The 21,253-nt window shown below is 32.3% G+C and overlaps 1 long non-coding RNA gene across 1 annotated transcript in view; it reads right to left on the bottom strand.

Annotated features, from left to right (window-relative positions):
- Window positions 1-301: 301 nt before the first annotated feature.
- LOC112470258 overlaps window positions 302-21,253 on the bottom strand; it is a 175,109-nt gene continuing 154,157 nt past the window's right edge. Inside the window, exon 3 of the long non-coding RNA XR_003042901.1 lies at window positions 302-447. This is a non-coding gene — a long non-coding RNA (uncharacterized LOC112470258). The remainder of the gene's footprint in view (window positions 448-21,253) is intronic.

Raw genomic sequence — 21,253 nt, 5'->3', positions numbered from 1 at the left:
AGAGCCCTGTTTTCAAACATGGGTATTTAATTTCTGTTATTTAAATTTTTATCTTGTATTTAAGGGTGAAACATGTCCCTACACCATGAAATACTTCAGGTAAGGGCAAAAGCAGCTTAGCATAATGTAATTTTTCACATGCAACAATGCTCGGGAAAAAAAAAAATAAGGGAGAAATAGCTTAGCTATGCTTTTATAAATTGCTATATTATAAATACTTTTTTTTCATTAAAATATAATTCTATTTGTTTCTACATACTTAGAAATAGAAAACTCATGGCACAAATATTTCATTGCTTGCCTCCAAAAAATTGTTGACATCCTTTGTGGCCATCTGTCAGGGTGGTCATTCCTTTGTATTGATGGAATTAGAGAAATATCAGGAGTCTATGAATTGATGAAGGAAATATTCTGTGCTCTTGGCTTCTGGTATTTATTTCCTTGGTCCTGTTAAAAAGGAAATAAGGGAAAATTTACCATTTTTGAACAGATAGCCAGTTATTCTACATTTCTTCAGATTCATATTTAAGGACATTTTGAAATTTTTATTAGGTCTCATTAAGAATCATAGAATTTTAGTCTTACGCACAGGACTTGCTAAATTTATGTCTACAGTTAAGAAATAGCTATATCAGATGACTCAATCCCGAGTATTTTACACTATAAGAAAATGAAATCCAGAGAAATTAACTCAACCAATATGAGAACCAATTAGTGGCAGAGCCTCCATAAGAAACCAGTTCTTACTACTACAAGCTCAGGGCTCTTTCCTCTAGCTGTTGTCCAGTAGGTAAAAGAGAAGAATCTCTGGAAGAGGGAGAGTGATCAGGAAGAAAATTATCATGCCCAAGCTAATTTCTCAGCTGTAATGCTTAGAGAAAAATCTAGAACAACAAACATGATACTTTATTATTTAGATTACTAATTCAAAGCATAGCATCTGCTCGATGGATATCTAAGAGATATATTTTTTTAAAGTATGATTAAGAAATTATTTTACTAAAAATGACCAGAGACCATAAAATTTCTGAATTTCATCCAGTCATGGTCATTTATTTTTCTCAATCCTTACTACTATAACAACATATTACCCATATAGCAACAGAGTGAAATGTTAAAAAAGAAAATTGGATTTTAGATATATCCTTGGTCAAACCCTTCAAAGACATCCCATAACATTTAAGATAATATCCAATGGCCTTATCTTGCCTTAGATGACTGGGCCCCTGGTTACCTCTAACAGCCTATTTGATCACTCTTCCCTTTGTTGGTATTCTACAGCCTTGCAGCCTTGTCATTCTTCCTCAAATATGCTAAACACACTTTTGGTTTAGGTCTTTGACCTTGGTCTCTCGGACTGGAACACTTCCCCAGACAGCCACAAGTCTGTTCCCAACAACTGGACCACTTTCCTCTCCCTTGAGAGTTCCATTGCTTGTTTTAGAATCTGCTCAAATGTCACCTCCCAGTCTTCTCTCACTATTCTAAACAACTTCCTCACCTACCAACCCCATCCCTGTCCCTACTGGCCCTAATACCCTTATCTGCTTCATTTCCATTCATAGTATTTATAATTTCTGGATATATACAGCCAAACACAATCCCAAGGGAGCCAGATGTATTTGGGAATTATTTGAGCTTTTAAAGGTAATATGGTAAACGTACTGTAATTATAGAATATGCATCCTCTCGCCTCTCAACATGAGAAGTCTGGGAAAGCACCCTGTATAAGTACCCCACGCTAACCGATTGAGCCACTGGAGCTCCTAGGAAAGCATTCTGAAATAAAATGTTAATATCTATAGCAAAAGATGTATACATTCTAAGTGTTATTTAACAAGAAATAAATAGCCTCGCAGTTTTACAACTAAATGAATTAAGATTTAGGTTAGGTTTTACTACTGTATGAGTAGCAAACATTCAGTTTCAGAGCTTTTTGATTTGGAATTGCAGATAAGGGATTGTAGAATATACTATACATTATTTGTTTCTCTATAATGTATGCTCACAAGATAAGAGATTTTTTTTGCTGTTTTTTTTTTTTTGCAGTGCTTAACACATATTAAGTACTCAAAAGTTAAATGGATGAGTGAAGGCTTCTGTTAAGGATTAGTTGTTTTTGTTCTGTTTACAGTATGAGTATATTCTTTGTTACAATAATTCTTCTCAATCGAAGGATTAGTTGAAAAAATTATTTTAAAAGCTTCTTAAAATTATTTTTTCTTTTAAAATTCACTGAAAGAAAAAATATGATGCACAGCATTTAGATATAGTGTGAAGAGCTCTCACCTAGAATTCTAGAGATCTAGGTTTGCTTCCTTGCATTTCCATTTTTAACTACTTATCTATTTATCATTCATCCATCTAGCTCTTTCTTTTCAATTTAGATATCTCACCATTCTTGGCTCAATTCATTATCTGTAAAATGAGAAGGTAAAACTCGACCTTTAATCTATGATTTTACTAATAGTTAAATAATTGTGTCAGGAACCACTCTATCCCAGAAGCTCGCTGGTCAGACTGAAAGATCCATATTCTTGTTCATCTAATCTACAATTTTAGAATTAGAGATTTGTTTTTAATTAAATTTAAGCATGGCTGTTTAACTCCAATGAAGTGACACATTTGCCAAATATGTATTTTATGTTACAGATAAACAATACTAAACTTTTGTGTTAGTTTCTGCAAAAGAGTATGCTTAATAATAACATTTATTGAGCATTTACTATGTGCCAGGCACTATTTAAAACGCTTTACATATATTAAACTTACAGCAACTCTACTAGATAGGTACTAATACTATGTACTGTGGTAGACTGGGTCGCTCTTCCCTTTCCTCACCACATGTCCATGGAAGGTACATTTATACCTCTCCGATCTTTGGCTGTGGACTTGGCCATGTGACTTTCTTTGATAAAATGGAATAAAAGCAGACATTACACAAGCAAAGCCTTAAAATATGCTTTAGCAGTTTGGTTTCTCCCTTGCTATATCCTGCATTTTACTCTGAGAAAAAGTTCTTCAGGTAGCTGTAGGTCCAAAGAAGATGAGAGACATGTGGCACAGACTTAGACCCATCCTCCACTTGGAACCATGTCTAGTTGAGCCCAGCCTAGATCAGATCTATTCCTACTTACCCACAGACTGCTGATCAAAAACTAAAGGCTTATTGTGGTATAACAGTGAGATCGTCTGGTGATTGTACCGCAGAAAAATCTCACTGATAAACCTCTTTTTTACAGATAATGAAAAGGAGGATCAGAGATTGAGTAATTTGTCAAAACTTTCACAGCTAGTTAAGTGGTAGGGCAGAAGCCATGCAAGACTGGCCCCAAGGTCTACCCTCTTAACCCTTATGCTATATTGTCACTACATTATATTGGCAGTCTTATATGACATAAAGCCATTTATTCATATGGCAGTAGGTGATCTGACACATATTAAAATTCATAATTGTAAATATAGTCTAAGTGTCAATGGACAAAGATGTCTTGCAGCTTCAAGTGAAATGTTTCATCTTGAGACATTAATAAATATAAATAAATGTTGTTTTCTGGAGTCAGATCATTAAGACTACATATTTCTCGAGGTAGTTTCCCAGCTTCCCGGACTCCAAACAGTGGCCCTCAGTGCAGATAGCTCTACTACATGATTCTACTTCTGACTTTGGCTGACCAACTGAAGCACGCATCTGTGATCAAAGCTGGATCGATCAGGTTTCTCTTTTAGTATTTTGAAATTCGGACACATGACTGAGACCTTCATTAATGGCTCTACTCTGGATAATGCTGAAATCCCTAGAGCTAACTTTGGTCCTTTCCTTCCACCTGTCAATTCCATGAGACACTCCAGCATCTTCCCAGACAAATGCCCCTTTTGAATAAGCTTGCCAAAATCTGTTTTTTCCTTGTTGCAACCAAAAGAAATTTAACCAAAATAGGCTTTTAAAAAATTCACTGCTCTTTTTGATATAATTTCAAAGTGTAGGGGAAGGAGTACTTAAAGAGACCAAATAAAGGTTGCATTTGTTTTTGATCCTATTAATGTAATTTTACAATTTATAGTTATGGATCAATGTCCTCTGATAGTAGCAAAAATTTTTCCATATTTTAAAAACTGGAGTCTATGGATACTAACGGATTTGTGGATAGAACTATATTTTAGTAGAGCTGAATAAAGTAGATTTCCTTTGTAATCTTACATATTTTATGTATTTAAAAACATTTTATTTATAATAAGCTTTTTATATTCCTTTTGATAATGAAAGGCAAGTGAACATATGGGATTACTCGTGTCACTGATTCACTCAGAACTATTTATTCAGTCAGTACCCAAATACATTCCAGACATTGTTTTGGGTACTGGAGAGCAGGGACAGAACAGACAAAGTCTGTGCCTTCATAGAGTAGTGATAAGAAAGAATATATGGACTTGGTACATCTGTATAGTGAGGAATTTAAGAGCAGCTTAAAAGTGTGGGTGCATGGAGGCAAAATGCCTGGAGAAAGTTTATATGCAATCCTTAATCTATATCTAATCTTCAAGAAGGATATTTCAGCATTAATAGGGAGCCCTGCCAGAAATCATATGGAAGAGTAAATAATAAAGTGCAACAATCACCACAATGTTATATTTTTTACTTTACTAGTGATTTCATATTTATTATTACAATATAATCTCTTAATACTTCTTCCAGATGAGGAGAAAAAATGGAGCATCAGAGGTTTGAGAAACTCAACTACTATGAATAGTGGCAGAACCAGGTACAGCCTGGTTTCCAAGTTCCGCAGTTGCATTATACTACACTAGATCATCTAACAAAAGACAATTAGTTTTATAGCCGACAGTGCTAAAAAAATTTTTTTATTTACTTCTGTGAGCTACTTGTGAGGCGGGACAAAGTAGCAACATTATTGGGGTCACAACGAAGCTGTTAATAACAAATTGAACATTTTTTTTGTCAGCAGGCATAAGCACAATCAGTAAGAATTTTGGAACAGTGTGGCAGAATAGGTAGTGGAGGAACTTAAGAATGTATTATTAAAGCAGATTTTCCCAACCAGTAGATTTAACTATCTATAGCAGGGGTTGGCAAAGTTCAGCTAGCAGAACAAATCCAGTCTGCCACCTGTTTTTGTATGGCACCCAAGTTAAGAATGGTATTTACATTTTAAAATGGTTCAAAAAGCATTAACAAAATTATGACACCTGAAAATAACATGAAATTCAAATTTCAGTGTCCATAAAACTGGAACACAGCCATGCTCATTTGTTCATGTATTATCTATGAATTCTTTCACACCTCAACAGCAGAGCTGAGTAGTTCCAGAAACCTGCCAGCCAGCAAAGCTTAAAATATTTACTATCTGGGTTTTTATGGAAAACATTTGTTGAGCCTGGATACAGAAGGTCAAAGAGTTTTCTAAGGCAAAAATGACATCTGTTTAAAAGTGTAATTAAAAAATTTAATAACTGCATAGTTATATAAATATTTCTTCCTTTTAAAAAGGAATGATCTGAGAGCACCCAAGGCATCTAAATGAGTATCTTAGGGGCCTGAGAAGCATACTTATATCTCAGCCACTCAGTCAGCTGGTCTCTTAAATTACCTCTTTGACACCATAGTGTTTGAGATTGTTATAGAGGTTCGAGTTTCTTAACTATCAGTCCTACATTTTAAAATTTACTGTCACATTGATTGATGGTTAAAGAGAGCAAGCACAAAGAAACTTCTGGTGATATAATTCATGAGAAGCTTAAAAATCCTATGCAGACTGTAAATTTGCCTTAAGACGACCATCATCAAATCTATAAGTTGCATTTATCTAATCAAAAGGAACCCCTAGAAGTCTCAAACACTTTAAAAGTCATAATTAAAAGCATATGATGATTGTATCCAGAATTTTCTTATGCAAAATTATCTATTTAGAAATTAAAACAGCATAAAATACAAAGAACTCCAAAAGATCATAAAGGCAGTTTTGAACCACACTTGATGCTGTAACTTATTTTTCAATACACATTTAAATACTCAATTGGCCTCAAATATTATTTAAAATATTGTCTAAATTTTATATTTACTGTTGTCAAATGATTCCCCCTAACTCTAATTTAAAGTAAATTAAACAGGTCACTTACCAGAAGTGAAAAAAGTTTAAATGTCTCATTTGAAAGACTATACTTTTAGGGATCATTCTATAGTATGTTTTAAATGTCTCTATTATACATAATAAATGTAAGATTATATTTAAAATAAACTTTATGATCCAAATTTATTTTCCCTTTGTAACTCACCCATTCTTTCAAGGTTTAAAATATATATGTTTTCTTATATATACATATATATACACACACATATATATGTAAAATATAAAGTCTACCTTTAATCAGAAAAAAACTTTTAATATTGTCTTCTACCAGTGCTTCTATTTTGACTTTTTATCATTTATTCCTTAGAAATATGTCTAAACCTTATATTGGAGTGTTGTTGTTTATTTCCATAGCTTCCATCTTCTCTTGCATTGTTTTAATTTTTTTGACTTTTTCTCTGAATTCTGTGAGAATTTCTAATTTTTACCCCTCTAGTTCATTAAAATGATTTCCTGGGGGTCAATTCTGTTTTTACTGACAAGAACTGAAAATGTGAAATTATTTTTTTAATTTTAATTTTCTTTAGTCATTTTTAACCTTATTCATCTCATTGTCTTTACATTTACCCTAGTGTTTTTTATTCTATCTGTTCTCCCCTTATAAATGACTGCTTCTGTTTCAAATAACCACATCTTGCCAATTCTTGTGATTACAAACAGTATTCTAAATATGTATGTTTTTGCAACTGATATTTAGAGATAAGTTATTTCTCTGAATGTCCATTATAGAGGTCCAATTATCCTTAATTTGCAATCTTATTCATAAACTTTGTGTTATGATACAATTTTTAACAATAGTTTCCTGACATTTTTGTGTTCAAAAACAATGACATCTTTTTGGAAAATTTTAAGGTTTATCTATTAAAAAAAGGTTGAGAAACAACTATTCCAAAAAATAGAAAAAAAAAGTGATAACAATTATTCATTCTACTCATTCATTCATTATCTTTTCGGCAACAGATGAGTACAAACTCTTTGCCAGCCACTGTAGAAAAAAAGTCAAGAGATAAATGACAGTTCCTGCTTTCAAGGAGCTCACAGCCAGTGGCTAGAAAAGAGATAATACAATTAGATAACTTCTTTAATAGATGTAAAGTAAGCTGCTCAAAAGTGTAAAGCTGCTGCTGCTACACTATAATGTAGAACAAAAATTAACTCAGTTCCTGGTGGTGAGAACAGAAAAGAGGGAATTAATGAGAGATATTAATAAGGTAGAATCCATGGGGCATACTGACCAATTCTATGAGGGAAGTAAGACAAATACTTAAAATTATTGTCAGTAAGGATGCCGTGTATTTATATAAGGAGAAGGTAAGCAGAGTCTAGTGAATGTTTACCTCGAAAAAAGGATAAACTGAATATCCCCATAGATGACCGAATTCTTCTTTCCTCTTAATTTCAAGATGTTATATACAATCCCTCATCCCAAACTTTTTGGAGCCAGATGTATTTTGGATTTAAGAAACTTAAAAAGTTTTAAAAGGTAAGTTTAAATCCATTAAAACTATTAAACATAAAAGCATTTTTTTAAATATAAGTTTTTAATATTTAAAACATAGGTCACAGACTGCTTTGTACCAAACAATAATTTCAGGCTTCTTGTCACAGAAGACTGATAACTGATTCTAAAAGAATGGACTCATAAATTGATGAATAGGTACACAAAATGTAGGATATCCATACAATGGAATATTATTTGGCCATTAAAATGAATGGAATTCTGACATATGCTACAACATGGATGAACATTGAAAACATTATGCTTAGTCAAAGAAGCCAGACATAAAAAGCCATATAAGATTTTATGTATAGGAAATGACTAGAGTAGGCAAATATATATAAAGAGAAAAATTAGTGGTTGTCAGGGGCTCAGAGTAGAGGAATAGAGAGTGACTGCTAGGGGTATAGGTTTCCTTTTGGGTTGATGAAAATGTTTAGAATTAAGTGTTGATTGCTATACAACACTATCAATATACTAAAAAGCACTGTTGCACAATTTAAAATTGTGAACTTTATAGAATATAAATTATATCTCAATAAAGCTGTTATTAATTTTTTCTATAAAAAGGACTCATTTTATCAAAAAAATTTAATTTCTAAGGTATTTAAAATAAACTGCTAGATGAATTATACTAGGGAAATATTTCTGTTTGTGAATGATCTACCTAAATATCAGAGTTCTTCTGATATTTCAGATTAAAAATTCTATACACAAGAAAAAAATCTAAACATGGAACACATATAATTAGTATAGATAAGTAAAGAAATGTAGAAAAAGAATCAAATAATAGAATAACCATGGGTTACCCTGTAGTATGTCCTTACTTCAAAGATATGATAAATATTAAAAATTCCAAACAAATGCTGAAAATAATTAGAAAGAGTTAATCTGGCAATTTTCTCTCTGAATCCAAAGTCCAAATTCTGTTCATTCTAAATTAAGATAGAGAATGTTTACAAATCAATCAAAACCACTACAAGATCGTTGTGAACAACAGTTTTTTGAAGCTGGAGAAAATTTAAAATTTAAAATTCAAATAGAAGAATAGAAGGATAGAGAAACTAGAATCTGTCTGAATTTGAACAACCTTAAGTTTTAACATGTAATATATGAAGTACAGAGAAAAAAAGAAAGAAGAAAAGAGACAGCAAAGTCCATTAAAATCTATGTCCATTCATTTGAGTCCCAGACTGATATTCCAGCAAGCTTGAGCTGAAGATATTACTCACTAAAATACATAAATTGGCTTGATGATTCAGGTATTAAGATTTGCTAACCGACCCCTTTTACTGATAGATCACAGCTAGTCAGCAATGGGTAAAGAGAGGAGTTTACTTCAGTGATTGGGAATGTCTACATATAATTTACAACTGCATAATATATTAATATATATAACTATCATATATTTAAACTACCTAAAAGCAATTTTTAGAGCCTGAATAATAAAATATAAAAGTTTTACATCATAAACATACAACTGAAAATTTAGAAGAATCAAAAAGAAGTACATATATAGAGCAAGAAACCAATACTTTCTTTACTATTCATAAAAACAAAAAATTGTAATGGGATAAGATTCTTACCACTGTTTACTTAACCATCTAGATCATTTTTTATAATTTATGTTTTATTTACATTGAACAATGTAAGTAAAATAAGTAAATTGTGGTTTATAAATATAACATAATAATATGATTACTACGTTCGAGTACATGACCGTGAACTAAATCAAGAAAATCCCGATATTTACCCTAACATGTGGTAAATCGCAACAATAATATTAAAAAATCCCTTTTCTTGTTTTGGACTTTTAAGATCATAATATAAGATTAATATTATTAAAAAGCTTAATATAAAGTATGAACTATATTTTGATTTAGGTATTTAGCAAAATCTGAGCTTTCCACTCATTTTATAAAGCCTGCTATCTCCTGAAGTCTTTGTAAAAGAATGCGGTATGTTTGAAATATTAGGAAAAAAGAATTCAGCAGTCTTTCCTAAATGGTACACTCTTGATATTGAAGGTAGAAAGGGATGATGGGTAAGGTGCATATTTGAAGATAACGTACCAGTAGCAACTGATTTGTATGAAAGTCAGTCTATGGGTCTTGTTTAGGATGAAGAAATTGGCTAATGCCTATAGCTGGAAATAAGTAGTTTTATGGCTTTACTTTTCTCTTTGAAATGAAAATGACATTACGATAACATGTAAAGACACAACAATCAAATAGTATTTATTAACTTTAAAGTCCATATTAGAATTTTAGTGGAACTAAAAATCAATGAAAAATTAATGCCTTCCTTAATAAGCAGCTTTTATTTTATATTTTTATTACTAAGTAATATATGAAACTAAAAATCTTGAAAAACACAAGAATATATAATAAATATGTATAGTAAATTCAGCTATATGGACTGCTATGTTGACAATCAATTTTTGAAGGTAATTAAAACAAGTACCTAATTCATGGAAAAATCAAATGAAGAAGGTACAATATATTATGCTAATGCCATTGAAAAGACAGAAGTAATAATAAGAGTTAAAATCACATTTGGATTTGCAAAAATTTGTATTAAATATAAAGATGTCTAATAAATTCCATCTAGAATGTAACTGAAGATACTTAAGTAAAATTTAATTTGCTCCAAATAAAATTTTTTATGGTAATTTACAGAACAGTAGCACTTGGTGACAATATTAACTTCATAATTCACAGAAATATTTGCTTTGTTATTAAAAGTTCAATTTTAAATTTTCTAGTAAAAATAATTAAAGAGAAAAGTTGAGGACTAGAGTCCACATAAGTATCAAATAGGCAAGAGGAATCTACAAACAGAATTGCAATAGTCAAGTGATGTTTACAGGCAACTTTTTTTAAAAAAAAGAATAAGAGATAACTAAAAATGGAAAACAAGAATTAGGTATGTTGCAAGATCACAAAATTGTTTCCAGTCATACATTTCAACAAGAAGAAATGAAAAGTCTTATAATTTTAGCCTATTAGTTATCTGGGTGAAGCAAAAATATGGTACAGTGTCTTATTTTACATCTTCACAATTACATGATAATGTAAACTATATACAATCAATTAACTAATGTGGCATAAGGAAAGGAGAAAGTTCTATTAAACTTAATTCTCCATTGCAGAATATTTTCAAGTCTTATACATAGGAACTATCAACAGATTTGTACAATTAGGAAGAAGCCCAGAACAACCAAAGTATATGTCATATGTATTTTCACCTAACGTCATCTTTCCTTCTGGTTTGCTCTTCCACTGCCTTTCTCAAATCTCCAAACCTGCCTCGTATTTCGAGACTTAGCCCAAGCCCCAAATTTTCCATAAAGTCCATCCTAACCACTCCAGTTGATAGTAATCTCCCCCTTTCTCTGGATTCTTGGTTTAGACTTCTACTCACTTAAAAATCACAAGACAGAGCAAAAAACTGACTTTTTCACTATCATGTAGATCATAACTAATTTATTTCAAAGTCATTTTTTATTTATTAAAGTAATTCATGATCATGGTAAAATTCAAAGAGCATAGAAGGGTTAAAAAATAAATTTTATACACCTTAGAAACTCTTGGGAACAAATGTATTCAGGAATTTGGATATTTTCAGATTTAGAAAGGTAATGTGATGCATTTACTGCACTTTATCTAATACCAGTAGTGTCTGGACAGCAGCTAATAATCAAATACACTAATTTTTCTGTAATGAATATTCACACTTTGGTTTAAATATAGAACATAAATAACTTCAAATATTCATAAACAGCTTTTATTTTTCCCCCAGCTTTATTGAGATATAATTGACATATAATGTTTGGTAAATTTAGAGTGTATAACGTGATGATTTGCTACATGTTTTATATTGCAAAACGATTGCCACAATAAGGTTAACACATTTGTTGTCTCACCTGATTACAATTTTTTTTTGTGGGGTGGTGAGAACATTTAAGATCTACTCTCTTAAAAACTTTTAAGTATATAATACAGTATTGGTAACTATAGGCACCATGCTGAATATTAGATTCCGAGAATTTATTCATCTTATAACTGTTAAGTTTGTACCCTTTGACCAAAATCTCCCCATTTTCCCCACTTCCCAGCCTCTGGCAACCACCAGTTCTATTTTGTTTCCATGAGTTTGGCTTTTTTTCTTTTTTTTTTTCTTTTTAGATCACACATATAAGTGAGATCATGCAGTATTTGTCTTTCTCTGACTTATTTCACTAAGTTTAATTCCCTCAAGGTCCATCTGTGTTGTCACAAATGGCAGGATTACCTTTTCTTATGGCTGAATAATACTCAAATATATACACATATAAAAATATATATTTATATATATATCACATTTTCTTTATCTATCCATCCTTGGATGGCACTTAGATTGATTCCATGTCATGGCTATAGTGAATAATTTTGCAATGAGCATGAAGATGCAGGCATCTTTTTGAGATAGTGATTTCATTTCCTTCTGATATATACCTAGAAGTAGGATATATATGCAGACATGGGACTATATGGTAGGTCTATTTTTAATTTTTTGAGGACCCTTCATACTGTTTTCCATAGTAGCTGTACCAACTTACAATCCCACTGACAGTGCATGAGGGCTCCTTCCCTTTTCTCCACATTCTCACCAGCACTTATCTCTCACCTTCTTGACAACAGTGCAAGGTGATATCTTGTGGTTTTGATTTGCATTTCCGTGATGTTGAGCACCTTTTCCTGTACCAGTTGTGTATATGTCTTTTTTGGAAAAACAATTATTCAGGTCATCTGCCCATTTTTTATTCTGATTGTCTTTGGGCTATTAAGTTGTATGAGTTCTTTATATATATTGGATATTAACCCCTTCTCTGATATGTGGTCATAAATAGCTTTTAAATTTGTGATGAAATTAAGTGAGCCCTTAATATTTCCAGGTCAGTTAGGTTCTGCCATCGAAATGTATTGAGGGGAAAAGAAACTTTTGGATTTCAGAGCCTTTTGCCTTTTAGAACTGCAATTATAGACCGGTACTAACCGTACCTATGGAAACATATCACCATATACTTATAATAATAGATTGCATCCTTATTCATTCATATGCTTCATTATGAAACACAATCTTGTACTGAATGACTGAGATCTATACAGAACACTACATATTTACTCTCACTAAGTATAGGTAGTAATTTAGTACCCAGAATGAAAAAGTCTCATTATTGAGTTGTTCCAAATTTGTGTGTATTTCCTAGAAGCAGCTTTACAGAACATTCAGGTAATGGATCAGTGAAGATGTTCTATCAGATGGCATGTGGTGCATTCATTCAATCAATGTCTTCAACTCTTGTCTCCTATACTATGCCTTTCATTGCTTGCAAATGTATCACACATTCCCTCTTTGCTATTGTTTATGGGTTAATTATTCACATCTTTTATATATGTTTGATTCATCTTTGATATTTCACTCTTTTCATTTCCAACTCTTTTTTCTTTTTATGTTTTTTACCAGCTATGTTCACTAAATGTTCAATCTGGTTAATCTATCTAATTTCTGATATTGCATAAGCATTAGTTTCATGGTTTCATAAAGTTCTCACATACTAAAACTTTTAAGCATTTTAAGTAAACAAATGCTCAGAAATTCAGACAAGTCATATAAACAATTTTATATATACTTTATTAAGTTCAAAATTAAGTTCCATGTTTATTTTTTAAAACTGCATAATCTAAGCTAAATTTTAAAAAAGATTAAATAATTAAGGACTCTGAAATGCATTCCTGTCTTTAAAATGGTCACTACCTGCCTGTCACCTCAATTCCATAATCAATTATATTTGCTATCTGTTATATAGTAGAAACAACGGGCATGGTTTAGTCAGGATCATTTGATGCACGTTTATTGTCTAGAATGATCGTAAGAAAATCATTTTTTAGCTAAAACGTGGGAAAACATTTAAATTTTGTATAAATATAGTAAACATATAGGTATCTCCTTTAAAAAAAATCATTCAAATGAAAATATTTTCTCTATGTATAATGTCTTGCTACTCACTTTTTAAATTTAACAATGGCATCTTTTCATAATATTGGAGATCTATTTTTTTATACATCAAATGAGGCCTATATCATGCAGCTGAATATAGCTGGAGAAAAACCCAGAGCCATACTGACTGGTCTCATGTTTAAATTTGTGAAGAACTCCAGTGGGCTCTTCATGCTCCCAGGCAATCATAGTATATTTCCATAGTCCATTCATTCTCCCATTTTCCTAGATAACGTGTTCACACTTCCTCTTCCTCGAGTTCTCTCCCTTACACACCACATACAGTATCTCATGGATCCAGTTGACTTAATTTCAAATTACATTCAAACTTCAACTCCCTCATCACTTCTACTGCTATTCTTCTGGTCTAAGACATTATTACTTCCAAATTATCTCCCAGCTTTTACTCTTGCTTCCCAATAGTCTTTTGTAATAACACCAATCAGACTAAGCTTTTGAAAAACTGTCAGATATTGCCACTCCTCTGCTAAGACAGACAACCAAATTCCAACAGACATCATTATCTTTCTGTCCCCATCTTCTACCACTATCCTTCTTGCTCCTCAAGCCACACCCTCTAACCCTTCCTTTTAAAACATTTTACATGTTCCTCTCTCAATGCATCTATGTTTGTTGTTCTCTCTGCTAGAAACACTTTTTCCTCAGATATCCATGTGACTAAATCCCTTGATTCTTTCTAGTCTTAGTTTAAATTTGCTCTCTTGGTGAGACCTACTCTGATAATCCCATTTAATATTGTAACACCTCCTTCTAATCCCAATGACACTGCCAATCTAACTTACCTTGTTTTATGTGTATTTTTTTATAGAACTTATCTTCTGACATACTACATTATGTATTACTTTTTGTCTGTCTCCTAGCACTAGCATGTAAGCTCCATAAGGGTTAGGATCTCCGTCACTGACCCCAAGCACCTAAAACAGTGCCTGGTACAAAGTAGGCCCTCAATAAATATTTGAGAAATGTTTTCTACCGGTTGAGTAGTCTTCCATTGTATATATGTACCACATCTTCTTTATCCAATCATCTATTGAAGGTCACTCAGTTGTTTCCATGTCTTGGCCACCGTGAACAACACTGCAATGAACATTGGGGTGCATATATCTTTACAGATAAATGTTCAAATTTTTTTTTGGTAGATACCCAGAGGAAGGATTGCTGGGTTATATGGTAATTCTGCTTTGTTTAAGGAATCTCCAATCTACAGCCATGCTACCCTGAACAAGTCCAATCTTGTCTGATCTCAGAAGGGTTGGGCCTAGTTAGTACTTGGATGGGAGACCACCTAGGAAGACCAGGTGCTGTAGGCGTAAAAAATAAAAAAATAAGGGATTGTAAGCTGATAAGGTCCTTGCAATCTGTGAGGTCAACCAAGGGTTGCCTCACCTAAAAAATAAATAAATAAAAGGAACCTCTATATGATTTTCCATAGTGGCTATACCAATTTACATTCCCACCAGTAGTATATGAGGGTTCCTTTTCCCCTCACAACCTCTCCGACCAACACTTGTTACTTGTTCTGCTGATGATAGCCATTCTTACAGGTGTGAGGAGGTATCTTATTGTGGTTTTAATTTGCATCGCTAAAAGCGATGTTAAGCATCTTTTCATGTCTGTTGGTCATTTGCATGTCTTGGGAGAAGTGTCTGTTCAGGTTCTCTGCCCCTTTTTAAGTTGTTGAGTCGTAGGAGTTCTTTATATATTTTGGATATTGGCCTATTATTGAAGGCGTTGTTTGTAAATTTCTTCTCTCATTCGGTTGGTTGCCTCTTTGTTTTGTTGATGGTTTCTCTTGCTGTGCAGAAGTTTTTTAGTTTGATTGTCCCATTCTTTTATTTTTCCTATTACTTCTCTTGCCTTTGAGGTCAAATTCTCTAAAATCAAGGTCCATGAGTTTAATACCCGAGTTTTGTTTTCTTCTATGCAATTTATTGTTTCAAGTCTTATATTTAGGTCCTTGATCCATTCTGAGTTAATTTTGGTGTATGATGACAGATAGCAATCTAGTTTCATTCATAAGATGGGTCTTGAGATAATCATAAGCAAAATAAGTCAGACATAAAAAGTTGAGAACCATATGATTACACTCATATGTGAAATATGAAACAAAGCAACAAACGAACAAGCCAAACAAAAACTTATACACACAGACAACAGTTTAGTGGTTATCAGAGGGAAAGTGGGAAGAGGGGGAAAGTAGATAAAGGTTCAGGGGGTCTAATATATGGTGATAGGAGATTTGACTTTGGGTGAACACAGAATAAAATATACAGATCATGTATTACTTCATTGTACACATGAAACCTATATAGTTTTATTAACCAATGTCACCTCAATAAATATAATTAAAAAAATAAAGATGGGAAAAAAGAATAGACTAGGGAACTCCCTGTCTTTTCCAAGGTCCCTGATCTACAAGATAGCAGATCTGTAGTGGAAATCAAAGACTTCTAGTTGGTGCTTTTTAAACTAATGGAAGAAAAACAGATGTACTTCATATAATAGCAAAATAAAAGTCTTTCTTTGGTTTGGTGGAACTCCCACTTTCATCTTAAAAAAAAAAATGAATGAAAATTTATTCATTTAATTAAAAAAGTTAATATATATACTTCCTTTAATAATTTTTTACGATTAGAATATTTCATAAATTTCTCTCCTACTCCTGTTCTCAATCTATCCATTTCTTATTCCTTCCCATGAGATAATGACAGCATTGTTATTATTTCCTTGTGCATACCTGCAGTGATTTTTTTTTGCATAAGTAAGCATATATATATAGAAACATTCTTTTCTCCACTATCTTTGAACCACAAAGGCAGCATCCTATACATACTGCTCTGCAACTGTAATACTGTAATTTTAATTATAATTCAGTTGTAATTTAAAAAATTAATAGACCTTAAAGATTTATAAGTAACAAAATTCCTTTTTTGTTTTTAACAGCTGCATATTTCATTCTGGATATCATCTAGCTAAATTTGTCCCATATAGATGAGTAATTGGTTTCTCCATTTGCTATTAAATATTACAAAGAATAACTGTATATATGTCACTTCATAAAGAAATAGATCAGTGAATAAATTATAAGAAGTAATGAACTAAGTCAATGGAAAAGGTATTTTTCTAACGTTTACAGATAATGCCAATTACCCTCCATATGCTTTGTGCCAATTTACATTCTACCAGGAACATAAAACAATGCCTTCACTCTCACCAAGACTATTATATTCAATATTGGGATATTTAGAAATTCGGATGGGTGACAGATAGTATTTCATTGTGACTTAAATCCACTTTTCTTTTATGAGGAGTGAGGTTGGAATTTTCACATTCTTAAGAGCCATTTACATTTCTTTTTCTGTAAGCAGTCTGTTCATATCCTTTGTCATTTTCCTGATAGTACTGTTAGTATTTTAACTTGCCATTTTCTACTTTTTAGTTATATTTTAGGAAATTTGGCTACTTCTCTTTAATAAAAATTGCAAACTTTTTTTCAATGTTTGCAGTTTATCTTTTGCTTGTGTGTGTTTTAAATGTAGTTAAATTTATTAATAATTTTCTTTTATGACTTCTAGATTTTGTTTTGAAGGTTTTTTCTATTATAAATTCATAAGAAAAACTCATGTTTTCTGCATACCCCATTGGCTTCGTATTTTACATTTAAATATTTGGTCCATTTAGAATATGCCTTGTTGTATGATGTGAGGTATGAATTCAACTTTTCTTTCCAGATGGCTCACCAGTTGTCCCAACAACATGTATTAATCTTTTCCCACTGATCTGAGATGCCATCCTTATCATTTCCAATATTCCTGAATTTATTAAGCGTACTGCTGGAGTTTACAATCCTGTTCATTCTATCATATCACATACCAACAGAGCCTTTTTTCACGAGGGTTCTGTGAGAGAATTAAACTCTAGAAAAATGATATGCAACTATTTTCGTAAATATCCCGAGTGGTGCTTTCCTGATTCTCCTGAGGATAGTACATAACTAGTATTCTAGATGCAAAGAAAGTTAATTCATCATATACAAAGGCTGAATAAGGGCCACCCAAAGATACTATGTCCTAATACCTGGAACCTGTAAATGATATTATATAAGGAAAAAGGGTCTTTCCAGATGTGACTAAGTTAAAGATTTTGAAATGGGGAGATTATTTATCCTGGATCCAGGTGACAGCCCTACGTGCTATCAGAAGGCTCCTTATAAGATAAAAAGCAGAAGGGGAGAAGGCAATGGAGCTTGAGATTAAAGAGATATGGCCATAAGGAATGCTGGCAGCCACCAGAAATTGGAAGAGGTGAGGAAATGATCCCTCCTACCCTCTCCCCAAGGCTTTAGAGGGAGAATGGCCCTGCCAACACCTTGACTTTGGCCCAGTAACACTGATTTCAAAATTCTTGCATCTGGAACTGTGAGAAAATAAATATCTGTTACATTAAGTCACTAAGTCTGTGGTCATAAGAAATTAATATACAAAAAATATGACTAGGCTTATGGCATAAAACCAAACAATATGCCTACATATATTATGACACTGGAGCTTTAAAGTTATTTTGGCATATATGAAAGTTATCTATGTAAATACATTAATCTTGTATCACAATATCTTAGTGAAGTCTCATTTTTAGTCGTAACTCAGATGATTTTATTTTGGGTGGCAATTCCAGGTATATAATCATATGATGTGCACGTAGGAGTTTTAACTTCCCTTTTTGATTTTTAAAAACTTCTAGTATTTTTCTCTTGTCTGGTTCCCTTCACCACAATGCTAAATAACAGACATGACAAGGGGCATCTTTGCAATCTTCCTGACTTTTATGCAAATGCTTTAAAGATAAAATAACACTTTTATAAAATAGGAGACATCTGGAATCCACATATTGAAAGGGCACGCCATGGGCCAGGTTTCTTCATACTTCTCTCACCCACATCCCTTGTTCTGCTTTAAACTGAGAGGAGAATAAACTTTCCAGGTCTACTGTGTTTTTAGCTATTTTCACTTGTATCTGCATTTTTTTTTTTTTACTTGTAAGTGTCAGTGCCATGTTATTTGGTTTGTAGATATTCAAAATTCCTAAATCTTCATTGTGAAGTGCAGTTTTTGCATTAAAAATATGACTTTGTTCATCTCAAATGATGTTTATGTGGACTGATTCCTCTGGTCTGACTTAAGTATTTTGCTTGCCTTTATCTACCTTAAGTTTTACCGTTCTTTAGTTTTAACATTTCTAAACATTTTTCTTGTTTTTTGCACATATCAGAGAATAGAATTTTGCTCTATGATTTAGTCAGAAATCCACTTTTTAAAAAACCAACATGAGTTAAGCCCATTTACATTAATTTTTCTGTTGGCTGATTCTCTTCAGTACAATGTTAAATGATGATAGTGACAGTGGGCATCTGATAAATAGAATTGGTCTTCATTCTTTTATTATTTTAACTCTTCTTGTTTTAAAAAATTTATCATTAGTTGTTACCTCATATTTCTCTATGTGTAGTTTCTATGTTTATATCTCTATTCTAGAAGTTATGTTTATAATTATACCTCTGTGCAACTTTGTATTCACAAATCAACTTATAATTTACATGTCTTTTATTTCTATATTCGAGATCTATTAGTTCACTTCTATAAGCAATTATAACATTAGTATATTTCTATTATTCTAACCCGCTTTTTCTTTCATATTTCAGTTAATATTTTTCAGTGTTTTCCTATGTACTATCAAATTCTGCTATTACTTTTATAATTTGCAGTTTTAATTGATATTATATGACTTGGAAGTATTAAAGAAGAGAAAGTGAAAAAACTTACAACTATGAAAACCTGGGATGAAAAGGGGAGAAAATAGGTCAAGGGAGAAAATAGTGTATCATTTCTATTTTTAGGTAATATAGTATTTATATTTTGTTCTTTAACTCTGCCACATTTGTTTTAGTCTTTATTTCACAGTTACAGCCTTCAATGCTCAATGTTTGTCCTTCTGTGATTTTTCCAGTTATTTTCATCCGAATAGCAGTAGTTAATTTTCTAGGAATTTTTTCCAAGATGGGCACACTTGAAACAATATTCTGTAAGTTTGAAACCGTCTATAATCTTTATGCCTACAGACAGTTTGACTGAATGTAAAATACAAAACACTTTTTTTCCTACAAGATCTTGTATATGTCAATCCACTGTCGACTGGCTCTAAAGGTCTCATATTTTATAAAAGTGTTAATTTTATCTTTAAATATTTATTCTTTTCTACTATTTTGGGTTTTGTCTTTAGTGTCTCTCTCTCTCTGCTGTTTTAGGTCTTTCCCAGAGTTCTTGCTTTCTGGAACACAAATTTTGCTCCTAGAGTTGATTGCTTTATTCATTTTTTCCTCTTCTCTTTTTGCTTCTATGTCCTCCATCTGTCTGTGCGTTCTTCCCTCAGAAGGAAGAAACCTATACAATATATTTTCAGTAATATTAAGATTCATATATAATCCCCAAACTCTAAAATAGGCAAAAGCAGCTGAGACCTGGCAGAGCCACGTGAGGGTAAATAGAGAAGCAGTCCTGGAGAAATGCAGTGGTCAAGGAGCCCTCAGTGTAGATCCTGGAACATGATGGCCAGAAATATGCTCCGAAGGTATATAACACCTTTGCAGTTTGCTACGGACCTTTTTCTTGTAATCACAGCTATGGGAACAGAACTGAACTGAGTTGTCATCAGAATGAATTAGACTGTCAGTTTTAGAGAAGAGAAGGTGGAGTCTACACAAAGAATACACAGACAAGGCATTTCTACAGGAAGTATTTTGTGTCTGTGGCAGCAGAGAAACAACTCCTTTGTGAAGACTGGCAAACCTGGAACAATACTCTGGACCTTCCCTTACTTTCACCCTCCCTACCACCAACACACATACCCCTCTTAAAAACAGCTCGCCAGGTAAAACTATCATATTCAGTCATGAATAATAAAAAGAGGAACTAGCATAGCACTGACAACAAAGATACTCTATGAAAAGAGGTTGATAAGAATAGCAAAACATAGTAACTGGCAACAATCGATCACCAGAAAAATATTACTAAAGTACACAAGGAAGAGGTTGGAAAACTAAACGTTTTTATGTTTGTTAGCTATTAGCATTTCTTCTTTGATAAAATGCATGTTCATGTCTTTTCTACAAATGAGTTACATTTTCGATATTGAATTATTACCTATTAAGAAAATCAACATCTTCCTTGTTGTAGCTACCAAATAATAATTCTTAAGTTTAGAAGTGCCTTTTAATTTAATTTGTGGATTTTTTTCTAATTATTAAAACATTTAGAGTAAAAAATTATCAGTCTATTATTTAATGGCTTTTAAAGAGTTGCTTTTTAAATAAAACTCCAAATTTATCATTTAATGTTTTATGAAGATGTTTTAAACTTCACAAATCACATCAATCCTATGCTCAAATCCACCAGTGGTTTCTTGTCCTAGTTATAATAACATCTAAAATTTTAAATTCCTTAATATGACCTCTAAGACCCTACATGTCTGGCCCTTCTATCTCTTCAGC

This window comes from Pteropus alecto, unplaced genomic scaffold (genome assembly GCF_000325575.1).
Source record: "Pteropus alecto unplaced genomic scaffold, ASM32557v1 scaffold3, whole genome shotgun sequence".
In the NCBI taxonomy this organism is placed as follows: Eukaryota; Metazoa; Chordata; class Mammalia; order Chiroptera; family Pteropodidae; genus Pteropus; species Pteropus alecto.
Note: the sequence above shows the minus strand (reverse complement) of the source record. Positions and strands in the feature narration are given on the sequence as shown.